Source organism: Canis lupus, chromosome 8 (assembly GCF_003254725.2).
Source record: "Canis lupus dingo isolate Sandy chromosome 8, ASM325472v2, whole genome shotgun sequence".
Lineage (NCBI taxonomy): Eukaryota > Metazoa > Chordata > Mammalia > Carnivora > Canidae > Canis > Canis lupus.
The window spans coordinates 38,079,362-38,102,324 of record NC_064250.1 but is presented as its reverse complement, the minus strand read 5'-3'; the positions used below and the strand labels follow the sequence as shown (position 1 = coordinate 38,102,324).

The following is a 22,963-nucleotide window of genomic DNA, read 5'->3' as shown; positions in this document are numbered from 1 at the left end:
GTAGCTCTTGAGCAGTGGTTCTCAACCAGGGCTGATTTTGCTTCCCAAGGTACTTTGGTAATGTCTAGAGACATTTTTGGCAGTCACAACCAGGGGTTGCAGGGGCATGCTACCAGTATCCAGTTGAGAGAGGCTGGAATGCAGCTAAACCTCTTATGCTGCACAGGATGGTTCCCCCAACAACGAATTATCTGGCCTTAAATGTCAGTAGTACCATTGTTGAGAAGCCCTGCTCTAGAGTTTGCATGCTCTCTAAACTTCTTAACCTGATATTAAGGGTTTTCTCTAGTTTATCTAGTTTCTACAGAGCATGGCCTATTGGTTTTAACTTACCTGTGTCCTCAGCCGACAGAGGTATCCACTGTTTTATAACTTACTTCTGTATCATTCCATGGATAGTCCATGAATACATAAGCGTATATGAGCAGATAGGTATAAATACACAAGTGGTGGCATACAAAACACACTTACCTGTACTTGCTTTTTTTACTTATCAATATATAATACATATCAGTACAAATAAGCACATCAGTGTTTTATTTAGGTTTAAAGCTGTGTAATACTTCACCGTTGGATGCACCATAATTTATTTAACCACTATCCTACGAATATTCATATATATATGGCAGTTTGCCCTTGTGTGAGAACATCTGTATATTTACTGATTTGTTGTCTTTTTTAGTAGCCTTTCTTACCCCCTGTTTCTGGACCTTCAAGTGTTTCCTGACCCTGCCTCTAGTTCTGATTCTCCCCTTCCTTTCCAGACTTGGCTTAAAGTGCCACTACTGATACCGAAAAGCCCCAAGTTGTCTCCTTCCTTCAGTTCCTCCACTTCTTGACAATCCAGCCTTTGGGAATTTGTTCATTTGCGGCTTTTTAATTTTTTCATATGTGTTTATCCAAATTTTCTAATTGGACTATAATGCTTCTAGGCAGGAACTGTGTCCTGCACATCTCATGGCCTCTGTAATACCTCCTAGCACAGGCCTACCTGGAGTTTGTTGAGTGAGTGAATGAATTCTTTCCTAAATGTAGGCATTTCAGGCTCTTGAATTATGATTAAGCTATTGAATGTCATTGGATTATATTCAGTTTATAAACCCGGTATTTGGGGCAGCCTGGGTGGCTCAGCGGTTTAGCACTGCCTTCAGTCCAGGTCGTAATCCTGGAGACTGGGGATCGAGTCCCATGTCAGGCTTCCTGCAGGCTTCATGTCTCTCTGCCTGTGTCTCTGCCTCTCTCTCTCTGCCTGTGTCTCTTCCTCTCTCTGCCTGTGTCTCTGCCCCTCTCTCTCTGTGTCTCTCATGAATAAGTAAATAAAATCTTTTAAAAAAATAAATAAATAAACCCAGTATTTGTCATAATCAAAAATTCTTTTATTCTTATGAAACCAGCTTGGTTTTAAACCAAACTTTGGTCTTTTTTTTTTTCTTTTTAAGATTTTATTTATTTATTATTCATGAGAGATATAGGCAGAGGGAGAAGTAGGCTCCATCCTAGGACCCTGGGATCACGACTTTAGCCAAAGGCAGATGCTCAACCACTGAGCCACCCAGGCACCGCTAGCTTTGGTTTTTTAAAGGAGACTCTTTTCCCTTCTCTGCTACCCTCCCCCAACTCGCTACCCCCCAATTTTTTTTTTTAAAGTCTCCTATCAGTTGTGTGTGAATGTATTTTAAAAATATACTTGAGCCCTGCCTTAGGAGGTGTTAAATCTATGGCACACATGCTGTTCTAGGACATTAGAAAATTTACTTTCTAGATGGTAGTTTAAGGTTTTCAGAGGTATAGTTTATTTTTCATATCTCAAGATTTGTGAAATTGTAGCTGTTAATTTTACAGGGTTCTTAGACAACGTGGGAGGCATTTACAGAGCAAGAGCCAGTGTGGGAGAGTAGAAAGAGAAAAGACTTTGCAACCACACAGACCTGGGTTCACGTGCCAGCTGTGGCCACACTTAACTTGCTCCATCACTGTGGATGGTGCCCTCCATCTTTGGAACCCTGGGTTTTTGTGTGGTACTGAGACATACATGGGATCGGGGGAAGGGTAGCCACGGTCCTTCCTACACTGCTCTGTAAATACTCTGCCTAAGCAAAATTATTGTGCTTTGTTTGTACATCAAGGTTCTTACCACCTCAGCTTTACATACAGTCTAGCAAGCAAGGTGCTCATGGCTCTGTGTAAAAAGGGTTGGAACCAAGTCCCCACTTGGTGTCTTCTATTCCCTTCCATATTGCTACCTCTTAGGCCCCTTGTATATAGAAATCCTGGTGCTGCCACTGCTCACTTTGTATCATACCTGCCTTTTGGTGCTTTTCATGAGGATTGGCAGTAATGATGTGTATAAAGCTTTAAAACATGGCAAGCATTCAGTCAGAAATATTATTATTATGTTTTGACTATTCTGTTATGAGGTACTCGATTTTACAATCATTGGTGGGACCCAGAGTTCCTGCTTGTGAACTTAAGATGCTGTCAACTGGATGTCTTGTATGTAGTCCGTTGCCTCAGTGGTTCTCACATTCTGTAATTCCAAGATGATCTGTCGAACAAACGTCACTGTCCCCACCTAGTCTATCTTGTTACTGTAAAATGCAAGCTGCTTCACTAGGACTAGTGAAGGAAATGGGGGTGCTTTAGTGAAATAGCAATGAAATTATAGCTAGGTTTTATAAACTTGGATGAGTCATAATTTATGATGACATGTTCTGGTGTCAGCACTGTTACCAGAAGCCTTTGATTTAACCTGAAGAGACTTATCTTTGGAGTGTTCTAATCCCGTTCTGGCAAGGAAAGAGTGACAGATAAAAGTAATCTATGAGTTGTGGAAGCCATTTTTAGCATTTAAATGAAGTCTGGATACCGCCTCCAGGCTGTTAGAATTAAGAAAGTAGTACAGCTCTAAAGTTGTAAATAAAATAAAACAATGTAGCACCCAGCTTACCTGCAGAAGAATAGTGCTGGGTAGTGGAGAGCACCCCAGGCAGAATTTGTGGAAGTCACTCCTCATTTCTCATCTTTCACTTGACTGGTGGTGAGATTTTGGGCAAGTAATTTCTCTCAAGCCCCACTTTCTCCTGTTGTAAATGGAGCGGGTTGATGATGGTGGCCCTCGCGTCCCAGCTCTGAAGACTTAGCTCTTTTGGTCAACACAGCCAAAGAAAGTTAGAATGGATTCTGCTTCCAAAATAGTTGCTTAGGTATGTATTTCTCATGAGAGCATATCTGATGGAAAAATGAGAATCAGGGCCTGTAGTTCCTTCAGGCTTTGGCACATTCTGCTTTGTATCATCTCAAGTGTCAGGCTTCTGTCCTTGAGGGAGTATTTTTACCACATTATGCTAATGTTTTCTTTTTGGTTTTGTTGCCATGCATCCATTGGAGACTTAGAATTTCTGGCTTTCCAAGTAATATTGTGCTTAATCCATCCCCCCCCCCAAACTTGAATTCTGTGTATTTTATATTCTTTATATCTATACATTTTCCTTTTCAAAAATGGCTCTTCTGGTTATAGTTTGAGAGTGAGATGAAATCTCATTGGTGAAGACATTATTTTAGTTAATTCCAGATAAAGTTTACCGAAAGATTTAGAGCCGCTCTTTTACATTTTGATGATAACAAAAGGCAGGGCCCTGCTCTATCAACAAACTCAAAATCAGGTAGAATGGATATTTGTGAATAAATAATAAGAAAATGTCATATGTGCATTTATAGAGGAAGTACAAGGTAAGGAAGGATTAGAGAGAGGGACAGTTACTCAGAGGTAAGTAGAGATGGTCAAGGAAAGCTATTTACAAAGTGAGTAAAGCCTCAGTAGAATGTTAAAGGTGAATGCGTGTTTTCCAAGTGGCTGAAATAGTGTTGAAATGAAAAAGAGAATTACGTGGTGCAAAGGAGTTGCCAAATCCTGTGCTATATTCCAAGAAACACAGTAGTGCTGTGTTGTCACAGCATTGTGTGCATGCACACGTGTGTGTGTGTGTGTGTGTGTGTGTATGTGTGTGTGTGTTGGGAGTGGGAGGAGGTGAATGGTGACAGTGGAAGCTGTTTATGTGGGCCAGATCCTGAAAGAACCTCACAGACAGTGGATAACCATTGAAAAGTTTGAAGCAGTTGAGTGACATGGTGAGGTTTGTATTGCAATGGCAGGGGGGCCAGAGAGATTGGTGGGGGCTGATACTGAAGGTAGAGAGGAATCATTCGGAAACTGTTCTTGTAGAGAAGTTGTGGAGAGCCTATAGCAAGCATAGGTGTGGAAGTAGAGAAGGAGATGAAGGATGGCATTTGAGCCTCACTTAGCAGGTAAAATTGAAGTCACTTGGCATTTGTGAGTGTTTGGAGTGTGAGAGAGAGGAAGGGGTGTAGGATAGCTTGGCGATTTAGGTGGTTTGTTGTGCTGTTGTTTGAGAAAGGTACTGCAGGAGGACGAGCAGGGTTTGGATGGAAGCTGAGGAATTGACTTTTGATGTGTTAACTTGGAGGTTAAGGGAGACCTAGATGTGGAAAGATTGGTAATTATCAGTATGGGAGGAGGGCAAGAGAGAAAAAGAACAATGATGGAATTCTAGGTGGTACTGGGAAATCATTGTGCTTTTGTGCGGTGGTGGAGGTGGGAGCTAGTGGGTTGAGGAGCACATGAGGTAGATGAGGTAGAAGGAAGTTGAGATGATAACTGAAGGTAGTGATTGCATATACAGTGGTGGAATCTTCGTTAGAATACAATCCTATCGTTTCTTTCCTGCAGAAAGTGTACCTTGTTGCACTGACTGTGCAACATATTTTGCTAGTCCTTATGACTTGGCTTTATTGGTTTCAAAGTCTGCCCCCACTCCTAATCTGTGGTTAAATTTCTGTATACCTCAGTATGTAGAATATGTGATTTTTTCCCCAGAGGTAATATAGTTTTAAGATAAAATATTTTGGACAGTTTTTTCTTCTTTTCTCTTGAAGTCTTTCCTTGAGCCCTAATTATTGTTTCTTGGCCACCATTAGCTTTGCTTTTCCTACTCTCAAATTATACCCTATCATTTGGTTATTTAAGTAAGTGTTTTATCTTTGATATATCTTTTGATTGAACTGGAAGTCACAGCTCTGGTTTGCCACTTAATAGAAAAATCTGGTTTTGTAGAAAATTATAAAGTTACAATTAAAGGTCTCAGAGTCTGCCTGTACAGACTTTTAGGAGTGCTTTGTTAACTTCACTACATACATACTTTATTGGCTGAAGGACGGAGAGTTTTTTTTATAAAATAACTATCTAAAGTAGCCTTGGGAATGATAACTACCAGGGGGGAATATGAAATTTCCATTTTTTATCTTCTGGTATCTGATAAAGAATGTAACCATACGTCCTGTCCAGAATTTGCCTTGGAGGTGACTCTTCAGACTCAAAGGAGATAAGATCTGACCCATGTGGGGGTGATGGTGGTGGAGATGGGCTGTTTTGCTCTATTGAAAATATAAATAATGGGAGAGAATTGAGTGATATCTGGAAAAGGCATCTGGGAACTAAATGCCTAAATTATTAAATTATTGGAACTAAATTATTGGCAAAATTTGAAAATAGGATAAGTCTAAGAGATAGGACTTGAGAATTAAATTAGAAAGTAAAGAATTCCTTAGTACTTAGAAAAGAGTTTAAAGTTATGATAATGAAGCTTATCAAAAGACATTTTTAGAATGAGATCAGAAAGTGTTCTCTGCTCAAGGTTAGGAGCAGATTGTTACCATTTGTAATTTATCAGAGGGTAGAGAAACTAGCAGGCATTTTGTCCCTTTCCTTAATGACCATAAATCTTAAACAATAGTATTTTCCTTCTTTGGTTAATGCTCACTTACTAATATTCGTTTAGCATCTTAGGGTGTCTATAGAGACTCATAGAGTGCATGGATCTTCTGATGTTGACTGCAGAATTTTGAATGTCTTGTGTGTATTTTTGTGGTAGAAGATCCATAGCTTTTGAGTCAATATTCAAAGATATATCTATCTCTAGAATGGTTTAAACTTGATTTTACCACATTGCAGTGCTCTGCTAGATGCTGCTCTCTTGGAATATATAAGATTGGAAAGGAGCAGGGTCTTCCCATTTATGGCAGTAACTAAAGATAAAAAATGAAGTTGTTAGAATGATTTCACCAATCTGGGCCTGTGGTTTTCTCTGTTGGAAGGTTTCTTCTGGTAATGAGTTCGATTTTTTAAAAACATGTGTGACTCTAGATTTTCTGTTTTATCTTGTGTCAGTTTTAGTAGGTTGTTATAATAGTTTCACAATTTAGAGTTAGTAGACAAATACTTAATCCTTAGAATTTCTTCACAAAGGTGTGTACTAACAGAAGATCACCAGCACCTGTACAATTTCCGTGGTTAGCAGCATAATTATCTGCAGCCACTATAACATATGCGTTAATTCAGTCTTCACAACAACAACCCTGTGAGGTAGATAGTAGCATTATAGATTATTTTACAGATGATTTAAAGGAAGTAGAGGGAGGTTAAGAAACTTGCCCAGAGCTATTCACCTGGGTAATTGGCAGAGCTGATTTGATCTGAGCTGTCTGGCTCCAGAGCCAAAACTCTTAACTGCTATGCCTAATACTTTCCTAGAATCATTCTTTACAATAGGAATGAGGACTAAAACCCAAAGATTGGACTACTTTCTCTGTACTGTAATCTTTTCATGGAGTACTTCTAAATAAATAGGTGATAAGGCTTTTGATTAGCTTTTCCCTGGATTTCTTGCTGCTTCTGACAAGGCCAGAATAGTAGGCTTCAGGATTAAATGTTCATTTTACTTAAGAACTTAAGAAGAAACAGCTTCCCTTTCACTCTCTCCTCTCACCACCTCACTACCCTGCCTTTGTGTTATTCTTGAATTAAGAGTGCTTCTTAACCCCGTTTTTCCTTCTCTACCACTCCCTCCTGGTATGTGAGAGTGAATGGTATTTGGAGAGTGAAGAAGGGGAGGCCATGTAGTTCAAAACTCTCCTCTCTTCCACCCTAATTACAGTTCTTGAGATGATGCTATCTCCTAAGTTCATGTGCTCCCCATATACTTCTCTGTCTCACCATTAGAAGCAGGCAAGCTCAACCAGCAGCCAAGGCATTCTTACGTTGCTTGCTTAGCTTGAATTTGGAACAAGGGAGTTAGATGATTTGAACATCCCTCCATCTCTGTGATGGCCCCTAATCCTTGGAAGCACCTAAGTATGTACTTTTTGTTGTCCTTCCTGGGAAAGTGGTATAGATGGACAGACCTGGGCCCACTCCTACTACTTTCTTAGCAGGGATCTTAGATGAGTTTTCACTTTTTTAAGTTTGTTAACCCACTGTGACTTTATAAGGTTGTGATGTTGTTATTGCTATCATTAGTCATGGTACTTACCTCTACCACCCTTGCTAGACTTGTTTTCTTTCTTTAGATGGATTAATCAGGTTTTCTGGTTACAGGAAAGTCTTGATAGCCTGAAAGTTTTTGTTGTTGTTGTCGTTGTTTTGGTCTCTTAAAAGTAACTTCCCATATCTTTTCTCTGTTGACTTAAAATTTTAATTCTCTGTGGGAAATTTCATTTTCGAGCCTTTAAAAAAATTTTTTTGGAGGACCCTGTAAATCTACATGGGGCTGTGTGTGTATAATTATATATACATGTGTATATATACCACTCTTAGTTTACCTAAATAAACATTTTCCTGATGTACTTGCATATTCATGTCTATATTAATAATTTACCATTTCTCTCCCGCAAACATTCTCTCTTAAGGAATCTGACAGGGATTTTAATGTGTTTAGGTTTAATTTAAATGTGCTAAGGAGTGGGTTTTTACTCAGGAAGCAACTGAGCTACTCATGATTGCTATTTGCTTCATTTACAAGCTGTAGTCCTTCTGGCTTAACTGCCTTACAGATTGTTCAGAGTTTTCAATATACTTAAAATTGTTTGACAGCTGTGACTTGTCTAGCACTGATGTATCCAGTACTATCATCTCACTCTAAGAATGCTCCCCCTCTTTCTTTCCCTCTGCCCTGAAGCTGGCAGCAAAATTCTGCAAGATGAATTACAGTACTGCATTCAAGTTTTGGTTTCTCTTTCCTCCTACCTTTTTATTTGACCTTGAAACTGAAAATATGGTTAGAGGTGTAAGGAATACTTCTGGAAAAATCTAAGAAAAATGTATGTGATTGGATAATACAGCCTATGGTTTATACATAGAAGTGGGTCTCGGATAATTCTAGCACTTGCTGTTCGTTTATGTAGTTCAACCGTCTCTCTGCCAAGGACAGAAGTAAGGGAGGGAGGGATTTCTTACTTGATTCTCTAAGGAGAAAGCTGGTTATACTACTATGATGCATGTGAGCAGGAAAAGACCGAGAAAATGAGCGTCCTCAATGTAGAATTCTCAGAGACAGTAATGCCTGAGGCAGGAATTTGGCAAGAAGACAACAAGCAGGTCATTTCCAGGAGGTAGTTGGCTTCTCACCAATATTAAAAGCCAAAAAGCCAAACTTGATCTGTAGATGAAAACCAGAAGGAATATGCTATCCAGTGACTTCTGCGGAGGAAGCTGCTTTTGGAAAGTGAGGATAAGATAAGAGACTTCTAGAATTAAAATGCAGTTAACAATGATGAATAGAGGAAAGTGGGGGTTGGCTGAGCAGTGAAGGGAAAACTAGAAAGACCGGAGCCTAAGGCAGCTGCAGGTCCTGGGCAAGGAGAAACATTGCCAGGAGGGCAAGGGGTGACACATAGTGGGGAGGACGTTCTGGAACAAAAATAGGACTGTTTATAACTATTTGGTAAGTTGGAGAGCAAGTTTATCTTTTCATAATGTGGGTAAGCAAGCTACATTAGAGAATATAATGTTTCTTTGGCTCTTCAGAAATGTAGGTAACAAACAGGGAGCGAGGGGCTGGGCAGATAGTGTTAGCTACTAAATGAGCTGCTTTGAAATACTGTGGATTTTCCCTACCTGAAGAAGTTAAGGCCTTTATGAGAATAGGATAGAATACTCTGGAATAATGCAAGCCTCTTCCTTTTGAGGGACTTTTGACCTTTTCTCTAGAGATGTTAGAAAAATTCGTTGAGTTTCAACAATAGAGAAGGTGCTGGAAAGTTGAGTTTGTTATGTGTGCTGCCAGTAGGTACAAACTGGGGAATACGTTGTGCCCTGTTCTGGAAAGTAGGAGTAGTTATTTGAGGGGTAAGTAATCAGAAGGCAGCAATCTTTAAATCCATATTTAAAATGGCAGCTAACAGGGAGAATGGGCCATTTCTGTCCCCAGAGCCTTTCTTGGCTTCTTTCTGAGGCACTTAGACCTGTACTCCAGCCTCCCCTCCAAGATGAGGCCATTGTGCCTCTGTGAGGCCCCTGAGGGAGAGTTGTCTGTCTTGCCCTCCCTTTGAGTGGTGTATCTTACAGATTGTTATGAAGATGCATGGGTAAAAAGTGATGTTAATCTGTGGTCATATTTAATTCAGGTGTGTTTTTGTTTTCATAACTCACCAGCTAGCCCAAGGTCTGTCTTACTAATCAAGGGTCACAGAGACAGAGAGAGACACATCGAGAATAAGGGACAGTGACAGTTTGGGCATTTTCCTGTTTGTTTATAGTGATTTCAAATAAGAACACAATTGCCGGAAATGTACATCAGAAGCCTCGAGTACTTTGTGTGTTTTTTAATTCAATATTTAAGAGGTTTAATTTTTCTTTAACGTTAGTTGATTTAGCAAATGTTAAAATATATGAGTCCTCAAAAAAGCCCCATGTTGTTACTGTTTTATCAACTTGGGCACTTTGGTTCTTATAGAAAGTACTTAATTTAGCAGTTATAGTACCTTTTTAGAATTGAGGAGCCAAAGTCCCTGCACAATGAAATGTGGCAAAAAACCTGGTATTGCGTGGCTAGCCTCTCTTTGGGGCATGCGGGCTTGACTGCAAACACCAGCCAGTTCGAGGGCCCACTCTGTATTTCTACACAGTAAGCACTATGACTACTGCAGTGTTTACACCTCTATTTTTGGATTCTAAGATTTTAATATCAACAATCTTCACTTTTGGATTCACTGTTACATTTCCAATTTTGGAGACAGTGTAATATAGTTGTCTCTGTGTGAAATACCATTTCCCTGTGATGATTTTGTGTGAGGCTATCAGACTCTAGAGAGAATTAATTTAACAGTTATTGCCACCACTACAGCAGGTAAAAAAGTTCTTATTTTTTTTTAAGTTCTTCTTATTTTGACCAAAGTTTATTTTTTATTTATTTTTATTTTTTATTTTATTATTATTATTATTTTTGACCAAAGTTTAGTCTTGCAATAGAAGCCTAATGATAGTGGAAGGTTCATGTTTAAGACTTGTGAGCAATAAGGCGAGAGGCAGTGATGGGTCTAGATTACTGAGGTCTTGGCAAGTGAAGCAGAGGAGACTTAAGGTTTTTGAACAGGAGATGAAATGTAAATGATACTTATTTTTCTTTCTGTAGCCCCCACCTAGAAAGTCTGTACCTTTCTGCCAGCAGCTTTAAGGAGGTTTAAGGCTGGCAGATTTAACCCAGGATGGCTGATGGCAGAGGGCTCTTGTCCCAATCTAGTCAGATGATGGCAAAGAAAGAGGAAATGGAGAATATATAAAGGAATACAAAAAAAAAAAAAAAAGGAATGCCCCATTCTTATATTTTTCCCCTGTGCTTTTCAAAGAAAATTTGAAACCAGAGGACAAAAAATTATCTATAGTTTCGTTATTTAAATGCAGTCACTGTTCACATTTTAGCCAATTTTCTTCTAGTCCGTTTTTTTTTTTAAATGAGGCTTTCTCTTAAATTAAACAAGAATTCAGATATACTTAACTCACAACATAGATTTTTAAGAGCAGGTCTTAGGCAGTGACTATTCAGTGAGTTTAATAATTCTATGTACTCATATAGCCATAACCCCAGACTTAGAACATTGCCATCATTCAGGAAAATCTTTGTACTCTTTTCCTTTTTCTTCTTGTTAAATATTTTTTCTCAAATCTTACTATATATGGGATAAATATCTCATATATATATAAATTGTATTATCTTACTATATTACTTTATTACATAGTATATATAATTATATGATTTTAATTAAAATTTTTTTCTTTAGCATTGTGATGTAAACGTGCTTTCAATGTAATTAAATGAAGTTAAAAAACATTCTAGTGGCTATCTAATATTCCATTATGAGGATATATGATTGTCTACTTAACTATTTTGGGACATTTAAGCTGTATCCAAATTTCCACTATTAAAAATAGCACCACCAGTAGCACCAAAGAGACATTGTGAAGGCATAAATAAAAGGACTTAAAGCAGATTCAGGAGAGGAAGAGTTAAAGTTCTAAAGGCTTTAGAATGATGAAGGTGAGAAGAGAATTCTAAAGGGAAGTGGAGGTCAATGAGGATGAGATTGGTTTTGACTAGATTGAATTTGAGATCTAGGGAGATGTCAGAACTGCTCTGTTTATAACTGGAAAAAGTGAAATTAAGGACATCCTAGTGCCCTGGAAACAGAAGTCCTAGTAGAAGTGAGGACAGAAAAGTGATTATAGAGAAGAACATTGTGCCATGGATTCAGTTTTATGCTACCTTGAATTCTAATCTGACTTTTTTTTGGGTGGGGATTTGTGTTGTTCATTAGGTGAAATGATGACTTTCAGGCATTTGTGTGACTTGTATATTCATGATTTCAAGATCCAGAATATGCTTTCTTTTCTATTTTGTTTCACACTAAGACCTATTAATGTGGTTGGTGTTAATTCTGAGAAAGAAAACTGGTGGTGGTATCACTTTACCTTGCCTATGGTTAGAGCAGCTGCCATTTGGTTTTCTTGCAGTTCTACTGGATTCTTTCCCATTAAAAGGGATTGACATGTTCACATAAGAAAATTAAATTACTTGAGTTAGTAGAAATTAACTGGAGAATGGAAAATATAATTTAATAGGAAATAATTGCTAACTTTTGAGTGAGTAAGGGGAATGGAATACATGCATTTATATATTTGCTTCCTTTGCCTCCTGAAATCAGACAAAAACTACTGAAAATAAATAAAACCCAGAAGAACAAAGCAAAATGGAGAGGAGATCTCAGAATCAACATTTTGGAAACTAGAAAGCAAATGAACTGGTGGTCATTATGTTGGCAGATGAGAAAAAGCTGGAAGCAGCAGCAGGGAATATCCGGAAGTAGCCAATTCACACCACATTAACTGCAGGAAGGTTCAAAGATGCCTTTCACAGTAAAGCTGCATGGAGGCAAAAAGAGGAGACTTGGTGGAAAGTCTGTGTAAGAAATAGCTAGAACTTCCAATCTCACCTCACTCCCCCAAAACCAGGCAACAAAAGACTGAAGGTTTACTCTCAGCAGAGGCTACGCTGGAGGGAATCAGGATTGGGGACATTAGGTACTGCTGAGAGCAGCGGGTACTTTTTCTAAATGTAGTGGAGCCCATTGAATGGGAAGATCCTCGACCCTCTTGCCTGCCACTCAGCGCTCAGATCCCTTATGCCTTGGTTTGAGAGATAGTTGATTCTTCTTTGGAGAATTAGACAAGCCCGAAAGAAAGACCTAAAGGCACCAATTAAAGGAGAATGGTTCAGGGTTGGTGGGAAGGAAATAGGCCAACCAGGCTCACCTCAGACAAGCCCCACTACTCAGTAACTCCAGTGCCACCTTCTCATCCAGAGCTCCTATTTAAAATATGCCTCGATATGGGACTGTGATAATGGCACAGATTTTCTTGCTTTGAAGTCTATCTCCCGACACTATCCTAACATTAATACTGTTAATTAGTTTTTTATGATTTTGAACTTTATATGAAATGTACATGGAGGGGACTCAACTCAGATGTCTTCCTATTTCCTGTGCATCTTTAAACCCTTCCCATCTCTTTTCCTGCCCTTGTGGCATCTCTCTCATCTGATGGGCATGCAGTAGGTAAAAAACAGTACAACAAAAGACAGAGTACTTTAATTTTTACCCCCTTTGTCTCCTTATAACTAAATTGACGAATTCCACAAAACTACTTGTATTTACTTTGATCTGTATTCAAATTCTGTTGCTTCTTGTTCTTGATCTCTTATGGACAGATTCCTTTCTTCCATACAGTTGTCAGTGTGTTCTAATCTTTCTAGAAACTGAAAGTCTGGGGCAGCCTGAGTGGCTCAGAGGTTTAGCGCTGCCTTCAGCCCAGGCTGTGATCCTGGAGACCCAGGATCAAGTCCCACCTTGGGCTCCCTGTATGGAGCCTGCTTCTCCCTCTGCCTGTATCTCTGCCTCTTTCTCTCTCTCTGATCTCTCATGAATAAATAAATAAAATCTTAAAAAAAAAAAAAAAAGAAACTGAAAGTCTAAAGGGATCAAATTATTTTCAGAAACAGTCAGTGTCTGTTAAATACATTTATACCAACTGATGATAACAGTTATCAGCTAAACCAACAGCAGCAGCAGTAATAATGAAAACAGATTTTTTTAGTCTATATAAATCTAATGATGTGTATACCTAGTAGATTTTGAAAGAAATACTTGCTAACGGAAACATAAGTAACAATGACATCTTTGTGAGTTAGGAAAATAGTACATGCCCCCCCCCCCCCATTTCTATTACTTTAATCTTGTCTTTTGAATTTGGCTTCATATTTGAAGATTCTAGTTGGACAATATAAGTTTTTAAACTTCCTTTTTGTTTGATAGTGCCTTTCTCCAACTGACTGTTAAGCTTCTTTTATCATTTTTAAGATGTTCCCTCTGCTTCATTTCAGAAATCAGGTTTCATAGAATAGTTACTGTGTCCTAGAAAGCCCTGGTAATACAGATTAAAGGTATGACTATGAATGTGTAATAGTAAGGTTGAAATCATTGACTTTAGAAATCTTTTAAATCCTCTTCTAGATTTCTGGGTGTTGTAAAACAAATCTAACAGCCATCACAAGGGCATGTTTCTTAGTCACGTGTAAACAGAGTATGCTGTCTTTGGTTCTGGTTCACTGACTACTTTCTCTTAAGTGTAGAGCTTTGTCCACAAAGGTGGTTTATGATAAAAATGTGCACACTCTTGGTGGAGTGGCTTGACCACACCTACGTATCATGGAGTGTTTGTCCCTCGTGTGTTGCTGAGACCTCTCTTCTTGTGGCAAACAAGAGCACTGCAGAGATTATTTTGGCTCAAGGAATTGTATTTATCTCAAGTGAATGTGTTTGTAATAATAACTTATGGAAATCCTTGCATGGAATTTTTAATTACATTGATGATATTACAGAGTAGTGACAGTCATGTATTTGATATGTTAGAGAATAAAGGTAGACATGCAGTGGGGGACTCATAAGAAGTTGTCATACTGGTTTAAATTTTTTCTCTTTAGATTTAGTGCTGAGGACATGTCTTTATGTTAGAATAAGCTATTTTAATGGTTTCACAAGTTCAGATAACTTTTAAACAGCTGTGTTCGTTCACATTGATGGAGGTTTAAAAAGAGACTTTGTATCTAGTCTGGAGTTGAAACTACAGTAAATTATGGTAATTAAAAGATACGGTTTTGCTTTAGAAACAAATAACTGATTGAACAAATTGCCAGTTAATTAAATTAAGTGCTAATTGAAAGTTTGAAAATTTTGCCATTTGTTTCCTAATCAAAGTCCCAGCTTAGAAGATACATATCTGTTCTGATTCTAAGTTTCTTGAACATAATTACAAATGCTTTGAGATTTTTCTCCTTGATTTTATATATCAATAATTATTTATAATTATTTTAAAAGGGATTGAGAGTCAGGTTTGAAAGATTATCACTGGGATTATTAAGAATTCTTATATTTGGTGTTACCAAAGGTAACTTGACATTATGTGTATGTTTATCGTATATTACTTTTATGTTCTAAACATAAATAGTATAGCAAGATATTTAGGCAAATTCTGTTAGAATTTTAGTTCTGATTCTTAGATTTGAATATTTAATACAAATTCTGATATGTTTGGAAATAGTCTTCTCTGTTCAAATGTCTGATTTAGAGATTTAAAGTAACTTTTGCTTACTTTAATATGTTTTATAATATTTAAATGCATTTTTGGGAGCTAACACAAAACACTATGAGAATAACGCATGATGACAGCTTCAACATTGCATTTACTGGCTACTCTTGGTTCTAAATGCTTGATTAAATAATTTTGTTTCTTTTCAATACATGATGGATTATAGAATGAGAGACTGAATGAATGAACTGGATGAAAAACTGATGGATATCATTGAAATTGCTACTTGAGATCTTAATACAAATAGTGCTAGAGGAATAATGGTACTTTTTAATTTGCTTGAATGTTCTCTGTTTAACATCATTTATATTGTCCCTTTTTTGTTAGAAAATTTACTTTGTAGATGTAACCTCAAGGAAATTCATTTTATATCTATGATGTCAGCATTTTATATTTACAAACAATATACTTGCAGTATTGCTTAATGTATGAAATTATAGTGTCACAGATAACAGAGGGAGAAATGTTCTTGAGGTCAACTAGTGCACACTTTATCCAAGAAAAGTGATACTTACTCATCTAGAAAATAGTATTATAAATCACTGAAAAGATTATTATTTACAGTATGCTTTGTTATGCTATAGTTAAAAGTGGTTCCCTGAGAACTACACACGCCTTAAATACTAACAGTGCTAACATATATAACTAAGAGGAATTGAAAGTATTCATTAGTTGTTTTTAATAACTCATTATATTGTTCTTACCTTTGTTTTGTTTTTTTGTTAATCTTTACAGATATTTGGTGAGTAGCTACTAGGCACTAGCCACCTTCTGTTCCTTTGTAATGTGCTAGTCATTTTCCTTAAACAACAGCAGCAAAATGCCAACCAAAATCATAGTGTAAAATTAGTAGTTTCTATGGAGATAAAGAGATTGGGGAAAGGGAGGGGCTTTTTTGTTTTAGTCACTTAAATAACTCTTAGATTAAATAAGAGTAACTTAAATAACTCTATAGATTATTTATTTATTTATTTATTCATGAGATACAGACAGAGAGAGAGAGAGAGAAGCAGGCTCCATGCAGGGAACCTGATGTGGGACTCCATCCTGGGTCTGCAGGGATCAGGCCCTGGACTGAAGGTGCCGCAAAACCGCTGAGCCACCTGGGCTGCCCTAAAAATATATTAATAGTTGTGGAGTGCCTGGGTGGCTCAGTCAGTTAAATGTATCACTTCGGCTCAGGTCATGATCCCAGGGTCCTTGGATCAAGCCCCAGGTTGGGCTCCCTGCTCAGTGGGGAGTCTGCCTTTCCCTCTCCCCTTCCCCCTCCCCCTGCTTATGCCTGTGTGTGCCCTGGCATGGTCTCTCAAGTAAATAAACAAAATCTTTTAAAAATGCATTAATAGTTGTATTTTGATATTGTAAGTCGGATAATAGTAAGTTGTTTGTTTAATCAAAACCTGACTAAAATATGCCTAAACACTTCTTCCCCTTTACTTATGGGGCCTTATACTTGGGATCTGGTTAAGTTGTCTTTCTCACTTGGCCAAGGCCTTGAAATTTATTCTTTTTTTGCACCATAATTCACAGTAATCAGCAGTAAACCAAAGAGGTGAAAAAATAAGAGAGCAGCTGGTCCCTTAGGTTCCTGGCCTTGCCTGAGATGGTGCTGTGGTTCCATTTAACAACTGACTTGTAACCAGAAGAGGTTCTTAATATTAGTGTTATTGTAGAGCTGTCAGTTTTAGCAAATAAAAATACAGGGTACATAGTTAAATTTGAATTTTAGATAAATAATTTTTAAAGTCTAACTATCCCATGCAAGATGTGGGACATACTTGAACTAAAAATTATTTGTTGATGTGCAATTCAGATTTAATCGGTGTCCTGTATTTTATCTGGCAATCTGGCAACTCTTGCTATTTGTTTTTTTTTTTTTTTTTTTTTTTTTTAATATGAAGGTGTGAGGCATTCAGAAATTAGTAAAGAGTAGTTGAGGGGCTCAAAATCTAATTGGGGGGGATGGAGCAGAAGGGATGTGGGGAATAGGAACCAGAGGGGAACCTAGACAGTAATCAAGATGTTTTGAAAGTGGAGGTCTGGGGATGGAGTGGGGATGAAGAGACTGTTCTTTTTTTCTGCTGATGCTGAGCAGGTTCATCATAGTTCTGAATTCTCTCAGGTAGGAAAACAATGTCCATGGGTGTCATTGAAGGCCACTGGCCAGTAATGTAGAAGGAAGGTGATGGGAAAGGAGACATGAGACAAAGAGAGAGTTAAAAAACTGATAAAAAAAATGTGGTAGGGGAATCAGAGGAGAAAGACAAAAATGTCAGGTCCGTGCATAGCCTTCATGGATGGCATGGCGGTGGTGTGCCAGAGAAAGGATCCTGAGAACGAACCTTCCATGCATACATATCATGGTCCTTCATTACCTTGAAAAACTGAGGAACTCTTTGGACTTTCCTTATTTGTAAGAAGAGAGAGTTGGATAAGAGAGTCTCTCTAATATGATCTGATTGTAGAAGCCACCCAGTAGAATCCTTAATCCTAAATTTTCTATCTTTGAGGAGGGGTTATTTAGATTTTAACATCTGTTCCTCCTGTTCCCTCAGCCTTGCTTTCTGTCCTTATAGCCACTTTCTGGAGGCCAGCCCAGTGCTTTCAAACCTTTAGTTTGATTCCAATATTCAGTGTTTGTTGTAATGCCTTTGGGATGAAAATGAATCAGACTACCTCAAAGACACTTATTAAACTTCTTTGCCTTTGCATTGACACTAGTGTAGATTAAAATAAAACAGTTGAAAAATAAATAAAATAAAAATATAAAAATAAATCTCTGCAGTCTACTTAAAAAAATTCTTTTGTTCATTTTGGATAATCTGTTTAGGACTAGAGCCTCATTTATTTAAATATAGAGACAGTTTTTGTGACTTTAGAAATAAAGTCATTGGTGCATTTTAATCTAGCCACATAGACTGCAAAATGCTTTGTGGTGGGGATTGATGTTGGTGGCTACTTATAGTTATGATATATTTGCATTAGCATACAGCTGCTATTAACCTATTTAGTAATACTACCTATTTAATAATCCCTTTAAAACCTGGGCTGTAGGGGTTCCTGTGTGCCTCAGTTTGTTGAGCATCTGCCTTTGGTTCAGGTCATGATCCCAGGGTCCTGGATTGAGCCCTGCATGTCAGGTTCCCTGCCCAGCAGGGAGGCTGCTTCTCCTATGCCCCTTGCCCTCTCCCCTGCTCATTCTTGTGCTCTCTCTCTCTCACACACACAAATAAATAAATAAAAGCTTAAAAAAAAAAAAAAAAAAACCTGGACTATAAATCAGAAGTGGTAGCCAGTGATAAAGATTTAATGGAAGCAAATCTACCAGTTTGGATAGTGATTTTTAGCCATTTTAAGATCTTGGGAATCTTTTGAAAATCTCAACGCAACTGAATCTTTTACCAAATTGGACACACACATAAAAAATGTTGTAGCAAAGTCAGAGGGTTTGGAGGACTGCTCCCCCCCCCCTACCCCCCAAATCCATGGATAACGGAATTTTAAATTCATGATTTTGGAGCTCAATTGTGTAGTTAAACTGACCCATTCATTCTTTCATCTATCCATTCATGAGGTAGGCTCTAGGCATTGTAGGAAGCTCTGATTTTTGACTCTCCTGACAGTAATAATCTTATTCAAACAAATTCAAGAGCCCATTTTCATATTGAAATTAAATGCATAACTTATATACTGTATGTCTCTAACTTACAACTTACACTTTTTTATAAATTTAGGACTTAACTTTGTGAGCCTCAAGAGAAATAACAGCAACTACTAGTTTATCATCCATATTCCTTTTACTTTACTACAGCTCTTAAAAATTTCTCTTTAGTTACCCATTTCCATCCCTTATAGTTACAGTCACATCATTTTCAGCTGTCTTTCCCCCTAAGTCTTTATTCATAAACATTTCTTTGTGCTTTTGTATAGCCATCATCTTTAATGCTGCACAATACTAAGTTGATGAACTTCTTGAATGTTGGATTTAAAGGTTATTTCCAATTTTACACTTTTTGGAGAATGTTGCAAATGACTACTTTAAGTAGTTTTTCAGACTTGTGTTGGATTAGTGTTTTAGAATAGATTCTCAAGGATGGAGCAATGATTCATTCACTCATGACATTTTTATTAAGCACCTAATATGTACCTGGCTGGATCAAAAAGCTTGGCCATTTCCATGACACTTGATATGCTTTGACAGTCTTTCCATATTTGCTAGAAAACTACTTAACCAGTTGAGTCAGCTCTTCATTGTCTAGCCCAATAGATTTGTGCTTCCTCATTGCTCATCTGGTGAATATTTAGAAGTAAGCTAAGTAAAGCATTATAAGGAAGGCATATCTGAAGAAATGGCAATATGTGGCTAAGTGAGAAGTGCATGCCTTTAGAACTACTTGCTGTTTGGATTATTTACACAGCTTGACATTCTTTTGATGTGGCAATTGAGAGGAAACCTTGACCAAATCAGAGGTTTAGAATATTGTACAGAGTTAAACATCTTAGTTAAATAACCTACATTTATTTAAATCAGTCAGAAAACTGTAACTTGAAATTTTTAAAAAGCAAAACCAAAATATACTGTTTTGTAAATGTGTCCAAATTTAAATTTTGTGAACGTTTATTGGATGTCTCATATGGTACTAGGGAAGCAAATGTGAATGTGATGTTGCATATTCTTGATTAGTGGGGAAAGACAGACAAATATGTGAACAAATAATTGCTGCAGCACTTGTTGGCACTGAAAGAGAGTTTATACAACCAAGAGGATAAGGGAGCAGAAGTTTCCATGTCTTTTGTATGCAGATTTTTTTTTTTTTTATTACTATACAGGAGTATCCTCTCCTTTTTTATTAAATGGTTTACTTTTATGTCTTGGGAGAGGAAAACAAATTGTTAGAGAACAGTATATACAGATAATTTAGTTGGAATGAACGAAAGCAAGTAATTAAAAGACTTGTTCTTTTGCTTACAGTGTGGCTGGCTGGTTGACGAGAAGTCATTAGTTGATGGTTTTCTGAAAAGTCACTAGTTTCTTTGTAAACGGAATTTCTAATAATCATGGGAAAGGACAAAGTAACATACATGTCATTAGCCATGGCAAAAACATTCTCATATAATGATTTTTTTTTTCCCCAGTCATCTAAGTTAAAGTAGAGCAAAAGAAGTGGTCTACCGGGCAGCCCGGGTGGCTCAGTGGTTTAGCACCGCCTTCAGCCCAGGGCATGATCCTGGAGACCCGGGATCGAGTCCCACATCAGGCTCCCTGCATGGAGCCTGCTTCTCCCTCTGCCTATGTCTCTGCCTCTCTCTCTCTCTCTCATAAATAAATAAAATCTTTAAAAAAAAAAAAAGTGGTCTACCTGCTTTTCTAGAACACTTGGTAGAGCCTGACAGCCTGGGTTCAGTTGTAACTGCTGGTTACCAAGTATAACCTTAGATTTTTTTTTTTTAAGATTTCATTCATTCATTCATTCATTTATTCATTTATTTATCCATCCATCCATCCATCCATCCATCCATCCATCCATGAGAGACACACAGAGTCAGAGAGAAAGATAGAGGGAGAAACAGGCTCCCCGTGGGGAGCCGGATGTGGGACTTGATCCTGGGATCATGACCTGACCCGTAGGCAGACACTCAACCACTGAGCCACCCAGGTGCCCTGTTACCTTAGATCTTAACAACACCTGTATTTCCATTTCCTCAATGATAAATTGGAGATGATGATAATATCCACTTCATAGGACTGTAGAATCCCAACAGTTAGATACCGGTCTTTGCGTATCTTAGTCAATCTCAGAGTAGGATTTGCTGCAGTTTGACCTGTTTGTCTTTCTTCACATACTCTTCCCTCTTAGCTCCTGAGTTCCCAAACTAGTTCTTTTCTTTTCCTACCTCCTACTCCTTTTCATTTGTGTTGCTTGATGGTTCTTTTTGTGTCTGGTTTCTGAATGTTGGATGCCTGTAGGTCCTTTCCTGTCTATTTACTCCTTTCCAAGGTGATCCATTAGTCTCATGGCTTTAAAATCATCTCTATGCCAAGGAGTCCTTATATGTCTCTAGTCCTGACCTGTCTAGCTTGAGGGCTCGATTCATATGTCTGATTACCTCCTAGATACTGTATCTCTAACACATTCCTGACTGGATCTTGACCTCCCCATCCAAACAAGTAAACAGTGCTTTCCCTTTCCCAGCCATCTCCATCTTGGGTAAGTGGCCTTACATCTATGACTCATCCTTGATTTTTACTTGTCTTCACCCCATATATTCAGGCCAGCAGCAGATACTACCTCTAAAGTGGATTTTGAATCAATCGACTTCTGTCTCTTCTGCCACCATCCCAGTCCAAGCCATCATCATTGCTTGCCACCTTCAAAGGCTTCTAACTGCCCCTTCTCTGTCTGTTCAATACAGAGAGCTGCCAGAAGGACTTTTTTTAACATTTTTTTTTTTTTTTTACGATTTTTTTTTTTAAAGCAAAAATCAAGGGGCACCTACATGGCTCAGTGGTTGAGCATCTGCCTTTAGCTCAGGTCGTGATCCTGGGGCCCTGGGATTGAGTCCCGCATCGGGCTCCCCACAGGGAGTCTGCTTCTCCCTCTGCATATGTCTCTGCCTCTCTCTGTGTCTCTCATGAATGAATAAATAAAATCTTTTAAAAAAATAAAGCAAAAATCAAATCCTGTCACATTTCTGTTTAAGATCAACTAATGGCTTCCCATTACACTTAAAATAAAATCAAATCTGCTTTCCATAGTTTATATATCTGGGCTCAGTTTCCATAGTGAGAAAAATGAGATACTTGTGAATTTAACTAAAATATTGGCTCCTGGAGGGCACAGGCTTTTCTTTGCTCTGTTCATTGTTAGTTTCCCAGTGCCTGGAATAGTATGTGAATATAATGGACATTTGATAAATATTTGTTAAATGAATAAACACAGGGTATATAGGACCCCAAAAGTTTTTCCTCTTTCAGAACAGCATATATTATACTTTGTATTTTCTGCATTGTGTAGAAAGTCCAGCCAAGGTTTCTGGTTCAATCTCTTTCTTTTTTTTTTAAGATTTTATTTATATATTCATGATACACACACACACACACACACACACACACACACATACATATATATAGAGAGAGAGAGAGGCAGAGACATAGGCAGAGGGAGAAGCAGGCTCTATGCAGGAGCCCGATGTGGGACTCGATCCTGGGACTCCAGGTTCCTGCCTGAGCCAAAGGCAGATGCTCAACTGCTGAGCCACCCAGGCGTCCTGTTTCAGTTTCCTTGTCCTTTCTACACATTTACCCCCTGTTTCCTGCCCCCACTCACTCCTCCCCCATTTTATTCTTCATATCTGAGGATATATTTGGGTCCTTGGAAGAGGATAGATGACTAAGTAGGACAAGAAACAGAAATTGAAAGGGAACCCTGAGAATAGTAGCAACCTCATTTTAAAAATGAACATTTTCTGCAGAAATCTTGGAATATATGCAGAAATAGTAGAATAGAATAATGAGTCCTCATCTCTTCATTGCCCAATTTTAGCAGTTATCAACTCCTGGCCATTCTATGAGCAACCAGTACTTAATCTGGAAATTGCCTATGGTAAAGGAATATACCTAATTAGTTGATAGAGATTTGTATCGCAATACATCTTATCCTGGGCATCATTACTTTTTTTTTTAAGTTTTATTTATTTATTTTTAAGTAATCTCTACATCCAATCTGGGGCTTGAATTCACGACCCCCAGATCAAGAATTGCATGGTCTTCCAGCTGAGTCAGCCAGGCACCCCAGTATTTTGTCAACCAACTAAGAACAGATTAAGTATAATTTCAAGCGTTTTAGGTTCAGAAATATCTTTTCTGATTTGCTTTCTCTCAATGCCTAAAATTTTACCATCAGTTCAACTGTA

The 22,963-nt window shown here is 38.0% G+C and overlaps 1 protein-coding gene across 3 annotated transcripts in view; it reads left to right on the top strand.

Moving 5' to 3' along the window:
• The window catches only part of PPP2R5E (protein phosphatase 2 regulatory subunit B'epsilon), a 144,586-nt gene that overhangs the window by 79,365 nt on the left and 42,258 nt on the right, over window positions 1-22,963 (top strand). The gene's annotated exons all lie outside the window — the stretch shown is intronic.